Raw genomic sequence first — 14,053 nt, forward strand, 5'->3', positions numbered from 1 at the left:
AGAGCCCACCAGTAACTGGGGAAATGACTAGTTCAGGTACATGGCCAGGATCAAGGGTTAAATGTTTTAAATGTAACTGGGGTAAGGGGGCATGCAGGATAAAGATGCCCATGGAGGCAAGGTGGGGAACAAAAAAGTGGGGAAGCCAGCAAGTTGGGAAAACAGAATGTCAATGGTAAGCTGTCTAGGGAGAAACAACACAGGTACCAAACTACCACCAGAGTTTTTATCCTATATTGCTGGATGGAAAACAGGCCACTGCCAAGAGAGACACAGCCCCTGATACAACCATTGTAAACCCTGTAGTAGTTAAAGAGGAGCAGCACTTGCTTGGACAGTCCACTCCAGTCAGATCATTAGGAGGGATCCCATTCCAAATGCCTTTAGCCAGGGTTCATCTTAACTGGGAAAAGGAAGCAAGCAAGTAGGTGTGTTTCAGAATATCCCTGCAGATGTCTTGATAGGGAATGATTTTGATAATGCAGTACCTTGCGTGCATGCAGTGATATGCAGTCAGGCTTGGAAACAGGCATGTGGGTCTGGTAGCCTGGGTAGATCCAGACAAGTTGCACCCCTGAAACTAGGACTGGTGATGCAGCTAATTCAGGGAGGGAGGTTCCTTGTAGCAGTGAGCCTGAAGATGAGACACATATGTTGGTAGATACTGATGTTCCCTTTGACAAAGTAACTGCAAGGGCAGAGGTGAATGGTAGTACCCAGGTTGAGAGTGAGGCATCACTTTCAGAAGATACCAGACTTCCTGTGGAAGGGAAGGTGGGAAAAGTCACAAAGATAGAGTTGAGATAGGTTCAGCTCTTAGACCTTACATTGCAAGACTTGAGGAAGGTAGCTAGGGAGGCACCTGATTCTCAAGGAAAAGGGGAGTCTGTATACTGGAACAAAGGGTTACTGTACAAAGAGCTAGAAGGTCTGGTAATAATGCAGTTGATATTGCTCAAAGCCTACTGTCTGGCACTTCTAGCCATAGCCCATGAAATTCCCTTTGCGGGTCATATAGACATAAAGCATACAAAGAGATGTATTATGCAGGAATTTTATTGGCCTTGGATTTCCAGGAATGTAACAGGTTATTGCAAGCCCTATGAGCAGTGCCAAAAAGTAGGCAGGGCAGGAGACAAGGTCAGCCTCCTTTGATGCCTTTGCCTGTGATTGAGGAGCCATTCCAGAGGGTAGCTATGGATATTGTGGGCCTTCTGAGTACCCCAGTTTGCACGGGGAAGAAGCATATCCTAGTGGCAGTAGATTTTTCTACTAGATACCCTGAGACAGTGGCTCTGTCAACCACTGAGGCAGAAAATGTAGCAAATGTTTTGTTAGAGATTTTCAGCAGGGGAGGTTTCCCAAGAGAAATACTGACTGACAGAGGTCCCAATTTCATGTCACACCTGCTGGCTTATCTGTTGGAACACTGTGCGGTGAAGCACTTATAAAACACCCTGTACCACTCCCAGACTGATGGTCTTGTGGAGAGGACAAACTCATAGCTAAAAACCACGCTATGGCATTTGCAGACCAGTTTAAGAGAGTGTGGGACAAATATTTGCCTATCTAGCGTTTACATAGAGGGGGGTACCCAAGGTGTTCACAGGTATTTCACCCTTTGAGTTGCTGTATGGGCATAGGGTGAGGGGGGCCTTTAGATTTGATTTGTGATGAGTAGGAGGGCGAGTGTGGATCCCACAAGGCGTCTGTTTTGGCATATGTCCTAAACCTCAGGAGAAGGCTTAGGGACTCTTAGGCTTGGCCTAGGAGTACCTGGCAGGAGCCCAACAACAGAAAAAGGTCTGGTATGACAGGAATGCTTGTGACAGAGAGTATGCTGTGAGACAGCAGGTGATGGTGCTCATTCCTGTCAGACACAATAAGCTGCAGGCAGCTTGTGAGGGTCTCTTCAAAGTGGTAAGAAAGGTCAGTGATGTTAACTACATAGTAGGCCTGTTAAGCAGGAGGCAGGGGCACAGATTGTACCATGTTAACATAATGAAACCTTACCAAGATAGACAGTCCCTTGTGCTGCATATTTGCAGTGGATGGTAGGAGGAGTCTGGGGGGATCTGTTGACTGATCTCCTCAGTGAGGCTCGGACTGACACCTCAGTGGAAGGGATAGCAATGGCCCAGCAGCTCTCCCCTACTCAAGTTTAATAAATCTGAGCAGTGTTGCAGGAGCTTGGGGATGTGCTCACTGGGAAACCAGGGTGCATCCACCTGGTGCAACACCATGTGGATACAGGGTTCCAAAAACCTTTTAAAGGGAAGGGAAAGCAGAGAAGGATGTCAGCAGTAGATTTTGGAAAGATGACAAGGAAGCAGTTGGCCGAAATTTCCCAAGCCAAAGGACTGGTTCATGCAAACCTAACAAAAGGAGAAATAATTTCAGCCTTAATCACAGCTGCAGCACAGACCAGCAACCAGGAAGACAACCAATCTGGCATTAGGGATGTTCAGCTCTCAGAAACAGGACAATTCACCTTTTCCTCACAGTACTTAAAAATCTATCTGGAGTTAATGAGACTTGAACTGGAGGCCAAATGTTTGCAATTTGAATCAGCAGAGAGATTGCGGAGTTTGGAGGTTGAAGTAGAATCGGCAGAGAGACTGCGGCACTTGGAAGCTGAAGAAAATGAGAGGCAGAGGCAACATGTAAAGGAAATGCTGACTCTTTGCCAGGGTTATGGAGATAATGGGGAAGGGAGTAACCAAACCCCTGAATTAATAAAGGCCAGTAAACGTCTTCCTTAGTACCAAGATGGTGATAATTTCGATATTTTTTTCATACATTTGAAAGAGTATGCAAACAGTATAATGTTGACCGAGAGCTCTGGGTGGAGTTCCTCATCCTCTTACTCCATGGAAAAGCTGTAATTGCTGTTTCTAAATTGTCTGATACTGATTGCTTAAACTATGATACAGTTAAAAAATGTTTTTTGGAATGTTTTAAGTAAACGTCTGAAGCTTACAGAAAAATTTTCATGAGCATAGACGTAAGGCAGATTGAAAGTGTTTGTAATTATATTGCTGAACAAAGCATTTATTTTCATAGGTGGGGAGGTGTCAGGTCACCACTTTTCAAGGGCTGGCAGACCTTTTGGTGAGAGAACAAGCCCTTAGCACTTTACCTGAGGACATGAGAATCTGGTTTCTGAAGAAGTTGGGTTATTAAACTTAATGAAAGTGCTAACTTGCACAGTGACTATTTTTCAGTTATTTTGCCTCTGCTTTTTGTTTTCAAAGTAATTGATTTTTGTTTTTTTCTAGTTTGGCAAACAAGGAATGCAACTCTGCAGATGAGCTGTGGAAAAAATGGATCTATACTTAACAAGCAGGGCATCACTGCACAGGAAAGGGATACACAGTGCTGCACATGGATATAATGGGAACCAATGGTGCAGTGCTGCACATGGATATAAGGGAACAAATGGTGGGCAGCTTAAACTACCCCAACAGAGTCCACCAGTAACTGGGAAACCACTAGTTCAGGTTCATGGCCAGGATCAAGGGTTAAATGTTTTAAATGTAACTGGGTAGGGGTGCATGCATGATGACGATGTCCACAAAGTCAAGGTGGGGAACAAAAAAGTGGGAGAGCCAGCAAGTGGGGATAACAGAATGTCAGTGGCAAGTTAACTAGAGAGAGACAACAGTGGTACCATACTACCACCAGTGTTTTTATCCTATCTTGCTGGATGAGAAACAGGCCACTTCCAAGAGAGACACAGCCCCTGATATAACCATTGTGAAGCCTGCAGTAGTTAAAGAGGACCAGTACTTGCTTGGACAGTCCACTCCAGTCATAGCTTTCGGAGAGAACCCATTACAAATGCCTTTAGCAGGGATCACCTTGACTGGGAGGGTGGAAAAGGAATCAAGCAAGTAGGTGTGTTTCAGAATAACCATACAGATGTCTTGATAGGGAATGATTTTGATAATGAAGTACCTTGTGTGCATGCAGTGACATGCAGTCAGGCTTGGAGACAAGCATGTGGGTCTGGTAGCCTGGAGAGATCCAGACAGGCAGTTCCTCTGAAACCAGAACTGGTGATGCGGCTAATTAAGGAAGGCAGATACCTTGTAGCAGTGAGCCTGAAGATGAGATACAGATGGTGGTGGGTACTGATCTTCCCTTGGACAAAGTAACTGCAAGGGAAGAGGTGAGTGGTAGTACCCAGGTTGAGAGTGATGCACCACTGTCAGGGGATTCCTGGCCTCCTGTGGAAGGGAAGCTGGAAAAAGTCACAAGGATAGAGTTGAGACAGGCTCAGCTCTTAGACCCTACATAGCAAATCTTCAGGGAAGTAGCTAGGTAGGCACCTGATTCTCAAGGAAAAGGGGCGTCTATATACTGGAACATTGTGTTACTGTACAGATAATGGACCACTGAGGAAGAGCTAGAAGGTGAGGTAATATTGCAGTTGGTAGTGCCCATACCAATGAAGGACAGCAGCACCAGGTTCTTTGTGGACTACAGAAGACTAAATAGTCACACAGAGTCAGATGCTTACCCCATGCCTAGGACAGAGGAAGCCTTAGACCAGCTGAGTGGGGCTAAGTATATGACCACTATTGAGCTGACCAAGGGCAACTGGTAGGTGCCTTTGACTTCCATGGCTAGAGAGAGGTCAGCTTTCGTGACTCCTTTTGCATTATACGAGTTCACAAAGATGCCCATTGGGATGAAAAATGCCCCACTGACCTTCCAGATGCTGGTAGATTGTATCCTAGCAGGAGCAGGAGATCATGTCCTTGCTTACCTGGATGATATTGCCATCTACAGCCATTCCTGGCAAGAGCACTTTCAGCATGTCAGGGAGGTGCTGTGCAGACTACAAAGGGCAGGGTTGACCATTAAGCCCAGTAAGTGTCAGGTGGGTATAGCAGAGGTGTCCTACCTAGGACATAGAGTGGGGAGTGGTAAGATCAGGTCATAGACTGCCATAGCGGAATCCATTCAGACATGGCCTGTACCTGTTAAACAGGTGAGGGCATTCTTAGGGGCAGCGGGGTATTATAGAACTTTGTTCCCAGTTATAGTACAATAGCTGCTTCCCTCAAAGATCTAACAAGGAAAAACAGGCCAGCTAAGGTAGTGTGTACCACAGCATGTGAACATTCATTCTAGAAGCTTAAAGGAGCTTTGGGAGGACTCCCATAGGGCCCCCTATGTTAGCCAGTATAGATTACAGCAAAGAATTTGTCATGCAGGTGTATGGTTCAAACCATGTGGTGAAGGCTATACTTAACCAAGTTTCTCAGAGGGAGAAGAGGACCCAGTAGTATATCTGAGCCATAGACTCCAACCCGGGGAGGAATATTATGCACTTGTAGAGAAGGAATGTTTAGCCATAGTATGGGCACTGTAGAAACTTCAGCCTTATCTGTATGGAAATAAATTACCTGTAGTTACAGACCACATTCCTTAACATGTCTACATACAGCCAGCCAGCAAAATGACAAGTTATTAAGATTGAGCTTAGGATTTCAGGCATATGACACGACAGAACAACACTGTAGTGGGGTCTGCAATGCCACTGCAGATGGACTGTCAATACAGGGAATGAGGTAATATATTTCCAGATAGAAGTATTTCTCTCAAGCCATGTTCCTCAAGGGTCACTTGAAAAACTAGCTTGAGTCTTCAAAGGGGGAAGTGATGTGATGATATGGGCTAGAGCCACCACAGCCAGCTGGAGTTCTCTAAAGAATGACACGTCCTTTGAATATCAAACTGATTTATACAAGATATTTGTATTACAAATGTACTTGAACTGTATGTCATTTGAATATCAAATTGATTTGCACAAATGCTTATATTACAAATGTATTAGAACTGTATGACATTTGAATAACAAACTGATTTATACAAATGCTTATGTTACAAATGTATTAGAACTTTATGGCATTTAAAAATCAAAACAGGTTTGTAAAGTTGCTTGCGTTAAAAAATGTATCAACAGTGGGGCCTGCCGACAGAGAGGGAATATACAGGTGTGACTGTATGTATGTATATATGTTAGCAAAGGACACTGGGAGAGAAGCAGTTAACCCCGGTCCAGTTAGTTTTGGAAAATACTTGAAATTTAATTAGCTGTTAAGTCATAAACACAGCACCACACTGTGCTGAATAGGACTGGAGATAGTAGGTCGGGAAGAAGCCTTTGTTTATTAGATTAGTAAAAACAGGAGAAGCCCCAGCCACTGCCATAAACATTTAGATGGATATTGTAGCCATCTATGCTAAATTTGTGTCTCAGTTTTAAAGGGGGATGCTGTGAGAACCTAGGGTCAGATGACAAGATGAGGTCATTCTGCCAGCCATCTTGGAAATTATATTTTACATTTTACAGAGACTCTTCTCTCAGTGTTCAGTATTCTGTCCTGGGCCTGACAACAAGAAGAACCATTCACTACATCATCTGCCTTGCTCTATTACGTAAGTAGGGAATAGCAATTCTCCTAGATTCAGTCATGAAAATATAGTGAAGCTTGGTTTGGATATTGTTTTTCTTTATTTGTCTGAGTCTGTCCATCAATGTTATTTTCAATATTTTCTGTGATTTGAACTCTGTGGTTTACTGTAAATATATATTCAGTATTCTCATGTTCTTTTATTATTTATTATTAAATATGTTTGATACTTTTACTGTCGGTAGTCATTTTAGAAAGTATTTAGCCTTTGAGACTGGTTATATTTATTTGGTGACACTGTGTGAGCCACTCCTAAAGGACTAGCTGTCTTGGTCAGCTACTAGTATTTGTATTAATATTAATATAATACAGTATAATTGGACATACCTTTGTTAAGGGCCTTAGACTAGCTGATTGTGGAGTGTTTGGTGGCAGTGATAACTACCTTATACTCTGGCAGAAGGGGCACAGAAGGTAAATCTGTGCCAGCCTTTTACATGTGTGTATGTGTGTGTGTGTGTGTGTGTGTGTGTGTGTGTGTGTGTGTGTGTGTGTGTGTGTGTGTGTGTGTGTGTGTGTGTAAAAAATCAAATCTCTCAGTGTGTGTGTGTGTGTGTGTGTGTGTGTGTGTGTGTGTGTGTGTGTGTGTGTGTGTTTGTGTGTGTGTGTGTCAGCTACTTGGGCAGGGACACGAAGCACTGGATTCACAGATAGGGTGCTGGAGAACTTGGCTTGGACACTCAGCTGAGGACCTAACCCTGCAGCTGTACCAGTGGGCAGTCTTATTAGAGACCTGGAGGAAGACAGATATAAAGAAATCCAGACCGTGTGTCCAAGCTATAAGGGATTTTGTGCTTGATGCAGAGAGGTTTGCACCTGGAATGCTGAGTGTATCTATTTGTATTCCAAGTGCACCTCCCTATTCAATGTCAGTGGTGAGGATTTAGGCTCCTTGATTACTGTCCCAGAGAGAGGTCATCACAGTGTACACTTCTGCTTATTCGGTGGAGTTAACTGGTTTTGCTGGGGATATGAAACTTGACATTTTATCACTTAAGAGTAGGTAGTTTGCATTAAAAAAATTTCTAAAGGTACCTTGGGTGGAAGGGATCTCTGATTTAATTTTTATTTCTGTAGAATTCTTTATGGTTGGACCTCACAAGTGATGAAGATATGCAAGGGATGGTACAAGATGCTCCCATATTAGTAAGGACAATATCAAAGATGCTATTCAACCCTAGTGTGTACTCTGGCTAATTGTTCCAGGGCATTTGTACTGACAAAGTCCAGAAATCTTTATGCTTATGCATGGGTGGTGGTTTGGTTTCCCAGTCTATAGTTGGATAGTTTAGATCATCTAGAATAATTATATTTAGTTTACTACTGAGTGATTCTAGTTACTGTAGATAAGTGTTGTGGCTTTCTTTTGTCATAGAGGGAGTTCTATAGCTAGCTAATATATGGTACCGGGCCTTTCTGACACTTTTTGGATATGAAAAAATTCTAGTGCATCATACTGCTTTATCAGCCTTGACTTGAGTCTCTTCTGAATGTAGACCAATAGACCTCCACTTCTCTTCCTGAGCAGTAGCTGGTCTGAACAGGTGGAAGCCACTATAGCCATGCATAGCCGTACTACAACAAATCTGCACTGGAAATTGCTACCATATTCAATACCTACTTTGCAGAAAGCGTTGCCTCCTTAACTAAAAACCCTTCACTCCTATCCAGTACTTATACCATGGCTACAATAACATCCAGTCCTAGTAATTCAGTGAACAACCATACTCCATACACACTACCACTTTCTTTATTACCAGCCCCCCCCCCCCCCCACATCCTGACATGAAACCTATTTCACCCTCTAAATCCATTGCTAGCAACTTCCACTTAGGATTTGGCTCCACATCAGTGATAAAAAACTCAAACCTTGCTCTACTGCAACTGACATTCTCCCTCCTGAATTGCTTAAAAATAGCTGCCAATGCCATAACATATCCAGTCTCTGTCCTTATCACTAGACCAATAGCTAAGTCCTATGTACCCTCACTATAGAGAAAAAAAATGCTACATTATTCATCATCATAATGGTGGCATCCCAGTGGGATGTCTCAAACCTTTGTCCTATTGCAATAATAACTCCTCTCTTAAAAATTTCTGAAAGACATATTCATAAGCAACTCCTCCACTGTCTGCTGCAAGAATGCTTCTTAACATCCACCTGACATGGCACACAGTATAATTACTCCCTCCTATCACTCAGTGATATCATAAACAAATACAGGAACTCAGATAAACTTCTTTCCTCCTTATTCCTTAATCTGGCAAAAACCTTCTATACAGTTTCTCACCCTAAACGCTTGTATAAACTATCACCTTTTTCATTACTGTGGTTCGATAGCTATTTAACTGACAGTCTCCAGTCTGTAAAATGGCAGAATACTCTCTCTCCCTACCTGAAAATCTCTAATGGTGTACTCAAATACTTTATTCTCAGTCTCCTCCTCTTTAATATATTTATCAATAATGTCTATACCTCCATAGGTATAACATCTTATAAAATATGCTAATTATTCCACTATTATATGTACATCTAACAACCTGCCTCAGCTTCTCTGTGTCATGCAAGAAGCTTTTTTTCACAGATGAGAAATGGCTCTACAATGCTCAGCTACTTCTCAACTCTAAAAAAATAAAGTTGCTGCTATTTTTCCCCAAGTCACACATGCTTGATAAACTGAATTTCAGGATTTTTTCACTGAACAAAACTGGAATTAAAGAAATCTCCCATATAAAACTTCTTGGAGTGATTGTAGATGATTACCTTAAATTTGACCTGTATTTTCAAAATAAAGGAAAAAAACCTCACCTAAAACTAGAAGTAGTCTACAGGCATGAACAACATGGTTAGCAACACCACCAAAACCACTCATGCCCCTGTCTACGTTCTTCCATCTCTCTTATATAGTGCACTCATCCTAGCCAACCTTCAGGCTACCGTTAAAAATAAACTGGAGTCATGCTATAATAAGGCTACAAAATTTGCCACCAACAGACAATACTCCACCTACCACTGTATTGCCCTTGTGGCTTTAAACTAGCTCAAACTACACTCACCACCTAGATTACATATAGTCTATCACCACACAACATTATTCACAAAGACAATGTCTGCCCTGCTTTTATTACTATTCTGCATTCCTATCACCCTAATAGCCCACTTTAATATAATGAACAACATATATAAACCCCACAAATCCTCTGGACAAAGTCTCTACTTGTACTCTCTCACAAAACAAAATGGAATTCTATCCTATCTATCTGCAAGTGAGATTTGCCTCCAACTTCTCCACCTCCTAAAATACTACATAAATAAGAATTGGCTCTGCTCCTGTACTATCCCAGGCTAAACTAGTCTCTCCTACCTAACACCCCAGCTTACTTTGACTATGTTCTGAGAGAAGGATTTTATAAAACTTATTCCTTATGTAAAGAACACATTGCCTAGGCTATATTATCTAGTTATCTCTGTTCCAGTGAGTATACTCATTTTGTTCAATATTACCTCTATGAACTGCAACTTGTGAATACCTTTATCTATTGACAGTGTACTTTTTATCATTATATCTGTCCCGGAATTTGCAAAATGTATGCATAGGTTCATACTCTATGAAATGAAGTTGAATTTTTTACTTAATTAATATGTTATTGTTCTCTATTAGGTTTTGTAATAACTTTAGTTAACTTTAATCATGTTATATTAATGTGGAACCTTTATCCCCAGGCCCAGCAAATAAAGGGCCAACAAATAAATAAGTAAATTAAAGTAAGGTACATGTTTTGCAATTAGTCCTTTTAAGTGTATTTATAATTCACAGATGACCAACTACACATCTCATTTAAAAAGTATGACCAAAAGCCACAGTTTTAAACAACATACATACATACATAAATAAACAATTAAATAAATAAATAACAGAAATAAACAGAGAGAAAATTATATTACTGTTCCCAGCCTAACATTCAGAGGTACCTGGAAATTTTTATAGAGCAGAACATGCAGTTGTATGTACAATGAACAAAAAGTTTATTTCTTTCTTTATTTATTGCATTTGTTAATTTGTTAATTTGCTAACCGGAAAAGTCTACTGGGCCAAGGAGAGTCCATTTTCAGTAGAGGCCCAGAGAGAAAAGCTCCATATGCATTAATAGTACATACAAGAAAAAGGCACAATAAGCAGTGTATATACATTCTGTATGCATGAAAATAAATATAGGCACAATGGTAGACGTTACTTACAAACATTACAATTCAACATTGTCTACAATGAGATCATTGCAGATGCAGTTAGTCAGGAAGGGTAACAGTTTTGATTGTTAATTGTTGGAGTATTGTAGGCATAAGCCATTCACCTCAGCAAGTCAGAGAGAGCTTCTAAGTAGTGATATTGCAGAGGGACATAGTTGTGAATCAAGTTTTAGGAGGTATTATTTTGGCGCAAGTACATTCCCAGAGGGAAGAGAGGTGTGTTCTGAGAGACTTCTTAAAGAGAGAAGGATTATTGATTGTTCTGATAGAAGATGGGAGGGCATTCCATAGTTTTGAGACTGTAAAAGAGCACAGCATTTGATCAGCTACAAGGTTTGTTTTTTCAACTTTCAGCATCATTGTGTTTTTGGATCTTAGTGGTCTGTTAGGGTGGTATGTTGTCAGTAAGAAGGAGAGGGAGGGGCAAGTTGAAGGTTTGTATATGAGTTTATGTGCAGTGGTTAATTGTAAATAGGTGAGGTAATATGGGAGTTCGAGCCAGTTTATCTGATTTAGAGATAAGCAGTGGTGTGCTGAGTTTTTTGAATTTGTTACAAATTTGGTACTTATTGTAACATGAGTCCAGTTTGCTTTAATGGGATGACTGGATATTGATGAGGATTGGGGCACTGTATAGTAGAGATGGTAGCAGAAAGGATGAAGCTTGAGCTTTTTAGCAGTGAAATTAAGGTAGTATTTGTGTCTATAGAGGGTACCTAATTTTTGATATGTTTCTTTAATGTTGCTATGAATATGGAGGTTGAATGCTACATTTACATCAATAGTAAAACCTAGCAGTTTTGTACTTGGCACAACTTCAATGACAGTATTATTATGGGATTGGGCAGAAAAATCATTCTCGTTTAGAGTGGTAGTTTTTTTGGGGGATATTAGAGTTTAGTTTTATTGGGATTTAGAGTGAGATGGTTGTTTGACATCCAAGTTTCGGTTGAACTGAAAGCATTTTGGGTAAGATGTAGCTCAGATATAGATTTGACAGTGCAGATGATTGTAGCATCATCTGCACAATGGATAACTGTGCCATGGGTAAGGGTGGTTTGGAAGTTGTTAATGAATATACTGAAAAGGAGGGGATCTAGTATAAATCTTTGAGGTACACATGTAGTTGTGTTGAGAAAAGGTGCAAAGGAGCATTGCCATCTGGTGAATTGTTGTCTATTGGTGAGATAGTCTGAGAACCAGTTTAAGGTAGGGGGTAAGAGACCTAAGTTGGTGAGTTTTGTGATCAGAAGGGGATGTGAAACCATGTTGAAGGCCTTAGATAGATCTAGGAACAGTGAGGAGACTATGTGACCGGCATAGCAAGCCCTGTTTACTATGTCCATACAGGATATGAGACTAGTGTAGGTACTATGACTTGGCCTGCAGCCATGCTGTGTGGGTGAGAGTCTCTGGGTTTGGACAAGATGGTTAAAAGTTGAGTGTGAACATATTTTTCTAATATTTTAGAGATGGGTGAGAGGATAGTGATCGGTCAGAAATTAGAGATGGCAGAGTTGTTGCCACCTTTATGGAGTGGAAGAACAAATGCTCTATTCCATATGTTTAGTATACTGGACTCTTGAATAGATATGTTGAGGAGTATGCTGATAGGGTAGAGAGTAGAGTTTTCAGATAGCTGTAGAAAGTCGACAGGCAAATTGCCTGGTGTGTTAGTACAAGATTTGAGTTTATGAAGGAGTTTTTTATAGTGGAAGTTGGTATAGGTGAGAATACGATTAGAGGAGTAGTTGAGGAGTGTAAAGTGGGAGGTTTAGGTGGGCAGGGGGCTATTGGTGGGAAGGTAGTGGTCAGCTTAGCTATGGTATCAATAAAATATGAATTGAAGAGTGAGACTATCTCAGTGTGAGTATTATCTGGATTTGGGCAAGGATTGTTATTTGTACCTGAATGGAGTAGGGAATTGATTGTGCTTCAAAATTTCTTTGGGTTTAATTTGTATTGGTCTTGAAGACTTTGGAATTGTTCTTTTTTATTTTTAATCACTAGTCATTTTTTCCTGCTTGTGTAATTGTTTATATCGAATGAGGTCATTAGGATTTTTATTTTTTTGCCAGGTTTTCCAAGCTTTATCCCTAGCAGACATAATTTGCTTTGTGTGTTTGGTAAGCCACGTTGCCTGTTTAGCTTTTACTGTTTTTAAGTGAGGTGGGGCTAAACTGTTTAAAATTCTAAGAAATGTTGAATTGAAGAATTCAACAGCCTTGCTGAGAGGGAGCTATTTGAATGGGGTCCAGTTGATACTTTGTAAGCTTTCATTGAAGGTGTTGGGGAAGAACTGAGATAAATCTCTGGTTTGCTTAACTTGGCATGTGCTTAGGACTGAAGTGGTCTTACAAGTTATAAAGACTGGTAAGTGATCACTAATACTGTTAGATAGTGTGCCAGAGGAGGAGATTTTGTTAGAATCAGAGACAAGTATCCAATCCAGAATTGAGCCGCTGCCTGTTTTATTGTTGGGCCTGGTTATATTGGTTATTAATTGTGTATAGATATATAGGTTTATGCTGGTGGGAAGGGTCATGAGTAGAAATATCAAGCAAGTTAATGTTAACTACCCCTAGGATGATGGTTTCATTTGTAATGTTGTTACTTGACCAGGCACGAATGTCTTCAAGTATAGGAATGTTGTTGCCTGGGGGGATGTATATGATTATGATGCAAAGGTTTTTACAGTTATTCAGTTTTAGAAAGGATACTAGTATATATGCTGTTGAGAACTGTTGGACAGGTTTTGTGTATTGAACTATACTGAAGGTGTTTGGGTATATCAAGGTGATACCTCCCCTTTTTTATGTGGTCTATCTATCCTGAGGCAGTTGTACTTAGGGGGTAATAATTCTGCATCTTTGGTATAAGGTTTTAATCATGTCTCAGTAATGGCAAGGAGGTTGGTGGGTTATAACATGCTGGAGAGGTACCAGGGTTTGGCTGTATATCACTGCATTGACTTAGGCTGTGGTGGGTGGTAAGATTTACAAGTTGTGTTTTCTTTTTAATATTAAGGAGATGGTTTAGAATTGAGTTTTTGTTGTGATGGTTTTGATGGCAGAGGATTTTTAGTTTTGTTTGTAAGATTAAGTCCATGGCATATAAAGTAGGGCCTACTGAGGAATAGCTGGTGAGAGGTTGCATAAGTATGGTTGTTATTGAGGTTGGTTTGTAAGGTATGTGGGTTGTGTGATGAGATGATAATTGTAGAAAGAGATAGAGGAATAGGGAAAGTAGAAATAGAATAGTATTGGAGGTGAGAGACATTTTATAGAGATTTGTGCTCTATGTGTGTAAATATGATGTT

Source organism: Protopterus annectens, chromosome 8.part0 (genome assembly GCF_019279795.1).
Source record: "Protopterus annectens isolate FY-2018-M chromosome 8.part0, PAN1.0, whole genome shotgun sequence".
Lineage (NCBI taxonomy): Eukaryota > Metazoa > Chordata > Ceratodontiformes > Protopteridae > Protopterus > Protopterus annectens.